At 44.7% G+C, this 7,749-nt stretch overlaps 1 pseudogene; it reads right to left on the bottom strand.

The window, feature by feature from the left end:
• Nucleotides 1–4,654: 4,654 nt before the first annotated feature.
• On the bottom strand, nt 4,655–4,771 carry LOC136647191 (5S ribosomal RNA; annotated as a pseudogene).
• Between the last annotated feature and the right edge of the window lie 2,978 nt (nt 4,772–7,749).

Here is a 7,749-nt window from a genome sequence, read left to right as displayed (position 1 = left end):
CTTTTGTAGCATTCTTTTGTATTTATCTAGCTATACTGTATAATAAAAAGTGTGTTTTTTTTAAATTAACACCATTTAAGAGAGCTATGCCCATTTGTAAATGTACAAAATACTAGGGGCTTAAATAAAAGACTTTCCCTTTGTGTTTCCTTTTTTGACAGAGCTGTTGATTGGGGACGCGTTGACTGGTGAAGCACATATTTTGCATGCAGAGGCTCCTAGGTTCAATCCCTGGCATCTTCGGTTAAAAGGATCACATAACAGGTAAGCAAAATTCCTCTGCCTGGAAAAGGAGACTATGGGCACAATCCTAACCAGGTCTACTTAGTAGTAAGTCCTATTTTGTTCAATGGGGTTTTCTTCCAGGAAAGTGTAGTTAGGATTGCAGCCTAATTTTGGCTAGAGCAGTCAATGGTCTGACTCCGCTTAAAGCAACTTCATATGGCCAAGGCGAAAAACTGCAAAACAGGCACTGCAGATGTCTTAATTTCCGACTTGCTGCTTCCCAGTGTGATGCACCTGTTGTACATAACCAGACAGCCATGCTGCCTTTAGTTTTCCCTGCATTCACATACTAAGTCCATTCACACACTAAGTCCAATCCCAAACTACTACACCATCCTGGCTCTCAAGTTGTGCTGATTGGGTCTGTTTTCCTAGCACTGCTCCTGGCACTCTATTTGTGCCACAACGGATAGTCTGGGCATACCCTGCTTACCAATCTATCCCATCCAGAAGGACCCTTTAGCCCTGCTCTTCAGTCCAAATGCTGGTGCTTTCCCAGCTGGCTGGAAGCACATTTGAGCATACAGCCTGCCATCCCCATGTAGCCTAACCATGCTTGATCCATGATACCCTTATCTCTGCAGAGCAGGCACTGAAGCCTGTTGCTTACGCTCTCAAGGACAAAGTGTCTGCAAGATAACATGGTGTCTCGAAGGTAGAGATTGTTGTGAGTGTGCATGTTTGATGGAGGCAGAGGCTAGGATTGTTCCGCAGTATGTGTTTATAAAGGCACTTGCTCGGAACATAATACTTGCACTAACTTCTATTGAGGGAACAGTGTGAGTCCCCACAGAGTCCTTTCCCAACATGTCTTTGAAGCCAAGAACCCATTGAAAGGAAGAAAGCCCTGAAGAGGGGATTAGTTTGTTCAGCAGCTGTGAATTTCAGTGGGAGGTTGATGAACTCCAAAGTCTTTGTTTAATTTTTTTTCCCTTGTAAATGGCCCTGCTGGAGTGAGAGACCCACAGGACTAAACAAGGAGGAATCCAAGCAGCAGGGCGCTGTGTACCCGCCACAAGGACTTTTCCCAAACACTTTTGGAAAAGGTGTTGTGAAGAGAGCCATGGGGATTAGCATGTGAAATGGACTTTCCATTGACTCCATCGAGGGGAGGGGAAAGGCAGTTGGGTGTCTCAGTTATTAGACTTTTGTTCCCTTCATTTCACCCTCTCCTCTCAGAGCCTGTTAAAGAGGTTTTGATTGGAAGGCAGCTGGTTCTGTGTCGTCTTGTATGAGGGTGACCACCTGGGAAGCCAAATGTAAATATTTCTTCTCGAAGGAATGCACCTTCATTAAGAAGAAATGAATATGTGGAAGCATCCAATACAGGAGCACAAAGGCCCACTGCCTTTGCTGCTGGGAAGCCTGTTGCTCCAGCCGACCCTGGGCTGGCCCTGGCCTGCTGTGAGGGTCAGCGTGTTTTGCAGCTATTGTGCGGGCATTTGTGGCACAGAAAGGAGTAGGTGGAAGAGATGGGCTTGCTGTCGGCATAGTTCCCAGCATGCCATCTGTTTGGCAGCGGCATGGAGGGGACCAGTGCTGCCCCTCGCCAACAGGTGTCACTGTGCTGAATGGCAAGGACTTGAAGGCCATAGCCTTGAGGCAACAATTGTATGGGGAATAATACTGGCTGTGAAAGAGGGGACCCCCATGGGCTGGGGGCCCCTCATTTCGGCATTCCAGAGGGGGTGGAAGGGCAGTGCAGAGCTGCTCTCAAAGGTCCCTGCTTCCCCCACTACCACCTCTCTACCCATCTAGGAATTGGTCTCAAAAAAACAACCAGGAAAAGTTTTACAGGAAGAGGAAGTATGTGCGGATGTGTTCTTGATTTCATGGGTGTACAGCCAGTTGGCTTTGCAGGCATCTGTCTGCCTAAGGTGAGATGAACATTAAGGAGAGAAAAGTCAGTGCTGGAACAGGAAATATGTGATTATAAAACGAACTGCACCATGTAAAGTGTGTCCCACCCATACACTAGTTTCAGAGGCAGAAGATAGAACTGGGCCATAGGCAGAGGATAGGATTGGGCCATTTGAGTGGAAAGTACAAGAGCAAGATGAAAAAATCTGGCGCTCTCTGCTCTCACCAGCTGAACTCTTTAGTTAGTCAGTAGCCACCCTCCACTTCCTCCACCTGTTTTATGAAGCGGGACTCTCACTGTACAACATATTCCTCTAAAACTGGGATCTCCAAACTGTGGCCCATGTTGCGGCTGCTCGTCTGCTTTAGAACTTAGGGGTTTGTGTAGAAAAGGTGACATTTCTAGAAGATGCTATGTTACATCTTCTATCTTGCTGCAGAGACACGGAAAAGTGCTCTCTTGCTGTTTCACTTCAAAGGCAAACCTGCTACACATGTGTTTTGTTAACACAGAACGTTTTTATTCTTACTAACTTTTGAAAGTTTTGTAGGGTGCTCCCTGGCATGGGGACATTATGGCTCTCTCTCTCTCTCTCTCTCTCTCTCTCTCAGATGCTTCCTTAAAACAAAAACCCTAAGAAGGTTTCTGTCTCATACTCGTGCACTCTCCCAAAATTTCTAGACCTGAATAAAAAATTGGAAAGGAGTAGAAAATGTTACACAGATCAAATAGAAATCCGGGCAGGGAGGGAGGAAAGCTGGATGGAACTTAGAATCTGAGAGACAATCCAAATATTTCTATTTGACATTGAACTTGTGACAGCTGCTAGACTATTGACCTACTTTTCTTTCTCGTTTGCCCGATGAAAGACATCCTTTAACTTTCGCTTTGTTTCTCATTCTGCAGGAACTGCACAGCCACTAGGATTCTGATCAACATTCAACAGGTTCCTTGTAACAAAGTTTGCTAGTAGTTCTTTGGAGCTGTCACTTTCCCCAAGACAGTGTTTCTCAAACTGTGGGTAGGGACCCACTAGGTGGGTCCCAAGCCAATTTCAGGTGGGTCCCCATTTATTTCAATATTTTATTTTTAATATATTAGACTTGATGCTACCATGGTATGTGACTGCATTTGGGGAAATGTTACAGACCTGTACTTTTAACAAGCTACTATGTATATACTTTTGACAATGATAGTGAGTGGGACTTAATCCTGGGTAGGATTGCAGCCTAGGATTGTTAAAAAATTTTCCTGCTTGATGTCGCTTCTGGTCATGACATCACTTCCAGCGGGTCTTGACAGATTCTCATTCTAAAAGTGGGTCCTGGTGCTAAATGTGTTAGAACTACTGCCCTAAGAAATACCAGCTTTCTTTTTGTAGGTATGATTTATCTGGTGGGGGTCCCAATCCTATCCAACTGTCTAGCACCGATGTAAGAGCAATGCAGCCTCAAGGTAAGGGAACAAATATTCCCTTACTTTGAGGTGGCCTCCATGACTGCTCTCCCACTGCAGGATGCAGCACAAACACCCTTGGCACAGGTACATCAGAGCTGGAAAGTTGGGCCCTTAGTTATAAAGAGCAACCAGACCATAAAGGATTAAGAACATAAGAACATAAGAACAGCCCCACTGGATCAGGCCATAGACCCATCTAGTCCAGCTTCCTGTATCTCACTGCAGCTCACCAAACGCCCCAGGGAGCACACCAGATAACAAGAGACCTGCATCCTGGTGCCCTCCCTTGCGTCTGACATAGCCCATTTCTAAAATCAGGAGGTTGCACATACACATCATGTCTTGTAACCCATAATGGATGTTTCCTCCAGGAACTTGTCCAACTTTTAAAGGCATCCAGGCCAGATGCCGTCACAACATCCTGCGGCAAGGAGTTCCACAGACCAACCACACGCTGAGTAAAGAAATATTTTCTTTTGTCTGTCCTAACTCTCCCAACACTCAATTTTAGTGGATGTCCCCTGGTTCTGGTGTTATGTGAGAGTGTAAAGAGCATCTCTCTATCCACTCTGTCCATCCCCTGCATAATTTTGTATGTCTCAATCATGTTCCCCCTCAGGCGTCACTTTTCTAGGCTGAAGAGGCCCAAACGCCATAGCCTTTCCTCATAAGGAAGGTGCCCCAGCCCAGTAATCATCTTAGTTGCTTTCTTTTGCACCTTTTCCATTTCCACTATGTCCTTCGCCATGATCAGAACTGGACACAATACTCCAGGTGTGGCCTTACCATCAATTTGTACAACGGCGTTATAATATTAGCCATTTTGTTCTCAATACCTTTTCTAATGATCCCAAGCATAGAATTGGCCTTCTTTACTGCCGCCGCACATTGGGTCGACACTTTCATCGACCTGTTCACCACCACCCCAAGATCTCTCTCCTGATCTGTCACAGACAGCTCAGAACCCATTAGCCTGTATGTGAAGTTTTGATTTTTTGTCCCAATGTGCATGATGGTTGGCAACCTTCAGTCTCGAAAGACTATGGTATAAGCCTACAGCACCTGGTATTCCCAGTCAGTCTCCCATCCAAGTACTAACCAGGCCTGACCCTGCTTAGTTTCCGAGATCAGACGAGATCGGGCATGTGCAGGGTAACAGTTGCTATCCCCAATGTGCATGACTTTACACTTACTTACATTGAAACACATTGAATGGGCATCTGCCATTTTGCTGCCTGTTCTGCCAGTTTGGAGAGATCCTTCTGGAGCTTCTCACAATCACATCTGGTCTTCTCCACCCAGAAAAGCTTGGTTTCGTCTGCAAACTTTGCCACCTCACTGCTCAACCCTGTCTCCAGGTCATTTATGAAGAGGTTGAAAAGCACCAGTCCCAGGACAGATCCTTGGGGCACACCGCTTTTCACCTCTCTCCATTGTGAAAATTGCCCATTGACACCCACTCTCTGCTTCCTGGTCTTCAACCGGGTCTCAATCCAGGAGAGGACCTGCCCTGTAATTCCCTGTGGAGTTTTTTCAGATTAAAATATATGAGTGGGAAGCTGGCTGGAAGGGTCATAAAGAGGTGCAGGCTAAGAGGGCAAGTCACATTTAGGTAAGTTCCACCCCCCAGTTTGGGAAAGAATGGGTGAAGGAAACTCAAGAATCAGGAGCTGTGAACTTCTTGAAGAAGAGGGAGAATTTTGCAAAGATGTTTCAGGGATCTACAGGTTAGAGAAAAGGAAATTTTGATGCTTTCTGGTAGGCAATTTCTGTTGTAAAGAAAAAAAAATAGAACAATGGTTTATCAGAACACTGAAGGTTTACCTGAAGGTAAACTGAAGGTAAAATGGTTTACAGGAGTATTGTTATTTCAACTTCCTGACTTGCATTGACTGATAATTTTTCCCCCCACTTGAACAAAACCTGAAAGTGCTCATGAAAAGACTGTATTATAAAAAACACACACAAATTTAGGTGGTCCCCCTTCCCTAGCCCACCACAAACCCTTGGGTCCCCTCTTTTTTCCCAGGCTTCCCTGGCAACAGGGCAGTAGCATTACAGGCAGAAAAGTAGCTTTCTTCTCTCCATTGGAGTGCCTAGAAGAAAAATACAACAGCAGCATTCCAAGTTAACATTTTCTGCTCAACGTTGCATATATGCAACAGAATCCAAATGTATACTCCTGTGGACTGGGCATAAGGAGTCCTAAGAAATGTAGTTCTCACAGGGCACAATCCTAACCAAATTTCCAGCACTGACTTGGCTGCAATGCAGACTCAAGGTAAGGTAACAAACATGCCCTTACTTTGAGGAGGCCCCCTTGACTGCCAACCCACTGCAGGATGCAGGGCAAGTCACATTGGCACAGTTGTGTCAGTGCTGGAAAGTTGCTTAGGATTGCACCCTAAGGCTCCCTAGTCTAATGCCTGCCCACCACCAATGTGGGTAAACTTTTCTGGCAGTGAAGCAGAGGCAATAGCAATGATAAAATCAAGTTTTCTCCCTTCCCCAGCTATGTGGCATTGGTCTCAGGAGCTTGATGGCTCCTGATGAAAATATGGCTGTCTTTCACATCGCGAAGCATCAGCTACCACATTTCTGCTTGCTGCCTCACACGGGATTCATGCGTTCCAATAACTGAATAACTGCTAAATCATATATATAGATATAATTGTTTCCTTGTCCCAGTAGTTTTCTAACAACTGAAACCTGTCTAGCATCTACTGAGGCAAATGGAATTACTTCTAGATGGTTCCTTCTGCATTCCATTTTAAAGACTAACAAACAGAATTTGAGGTACTTTTCCATGGTGCTAAACTTGTCCCCCCCCCCCATCTTGCTTAACATTCTGATGCAAAGTCCTAGAAAACTCAAATGCGCCCTCTCTGTTTTGTGACAGTTTATTTGATCCCCCCAAAATTATTACTGTATTGTGACTTTTAAATTTTTTCTGATAGATAGAGATGGCTATATATAATTTCTATGAGAGATTATTTGCCCTGTTATTTTTTATTTGTCAAACAGCAGCTAGTACTTGTGAAACTTTTGCTCTGTGTCCAGTGAAAGGCCCCAGAGAATGCGGATTCGAATTAATTACTAACCTTCCTTTTGTCTCCAATTTCACTTGTATGGGGATTTTGAGTGGTGCTTATCAAATGTAAATGAATTTCTGGTAGTAGACAATCACCCTCCACTTATCTTGATGGCTCATCCATTTCTTTGAAGTGTTAATTAACCTAGTTTGCTGGTTAGACTCCTAATCTCATGTAGGAAATTAAGGGCCCAATCCTATTCAATTTTCCAGTGCTGGTGTAGTTGTGCTAGTGGGGTGTGCGCTGCATCCTGTGGTGAAAGGGCAGTCATCAGGACCTTCTTAAGGTATGGGAACATGTGTTCCCTTATCATGGGGCTGCATTGTGGCTCCACTAGGGCTGAAAAGTTGGATAGGATTGGGCCCTAAATTGAGAGTCCCTGTTTACCTGCTATCAACATAAAAATTGAGTTTTAGATCCTAGGAAATTAATTTTTCTATCAACCAATAGGGGTACTGTGCACTTTGGTTCAGGAAACTTGTTTCTGAGGTCATCTGTCTCTCCCAGTATGGCCTGCTTTCAAATATATTTGATGGGGATAACAAGAATGGAGGATGACAAGGGTGGATGTTTGGAGTTGGCCAGGCAGCACTCTCCAGCCTGTCACTTTTTGAGACAGCCAGAAAGCACATAAGAACATAAGAACATAAGAACAGCCCCACTGGATCAGGCCATAGGCCCATCTAGTCCAGCTTCCTGTATCTCACAGCGGCACACCAGAGCTCACCTAGTACCACCACCAGATCACTTGTTCCAGCAGAACTAGGTGCCTTTCAGATTACATCCTAAGACTTCAGTGCTGCTGCTTAGACTATCTTCAGATAGTCTTTCTTCCCTAATTTTATTATGGATAATGATCCAGCCCCTGTTAGCCACACTGGGCTAACAACCACAGCAAAACAAATAAAAACATAAGGCTTTTTTCATTCCATTCTTTACTCTTTCAACTATTTTGAACAATGTTCTGCGCTCCAAATTGGTCCACGTCATTCAGGGCAGGTGCACTCACATAGCTGGTACAGTACCTTGCTGCCCACCATGCTGTTTATAATA

This window comes from Tiliqua scincoides, chromosome 3 (assembly GCF_035046505.1).
Source record: "Tiliqua scincoides isolate rTilSci1 chromosome 3, rTilSci1.hap2, whole genome shotgun sequence".
NCBI lineage: Eukaryota > Metazoa > Chordata > Lepidosauria > Squamata > Scincidae > Tiliqua > Tiliqua scincoides.
This window is presented reverse-complemented; position numbering and strand designations above follow the sequence as displayed.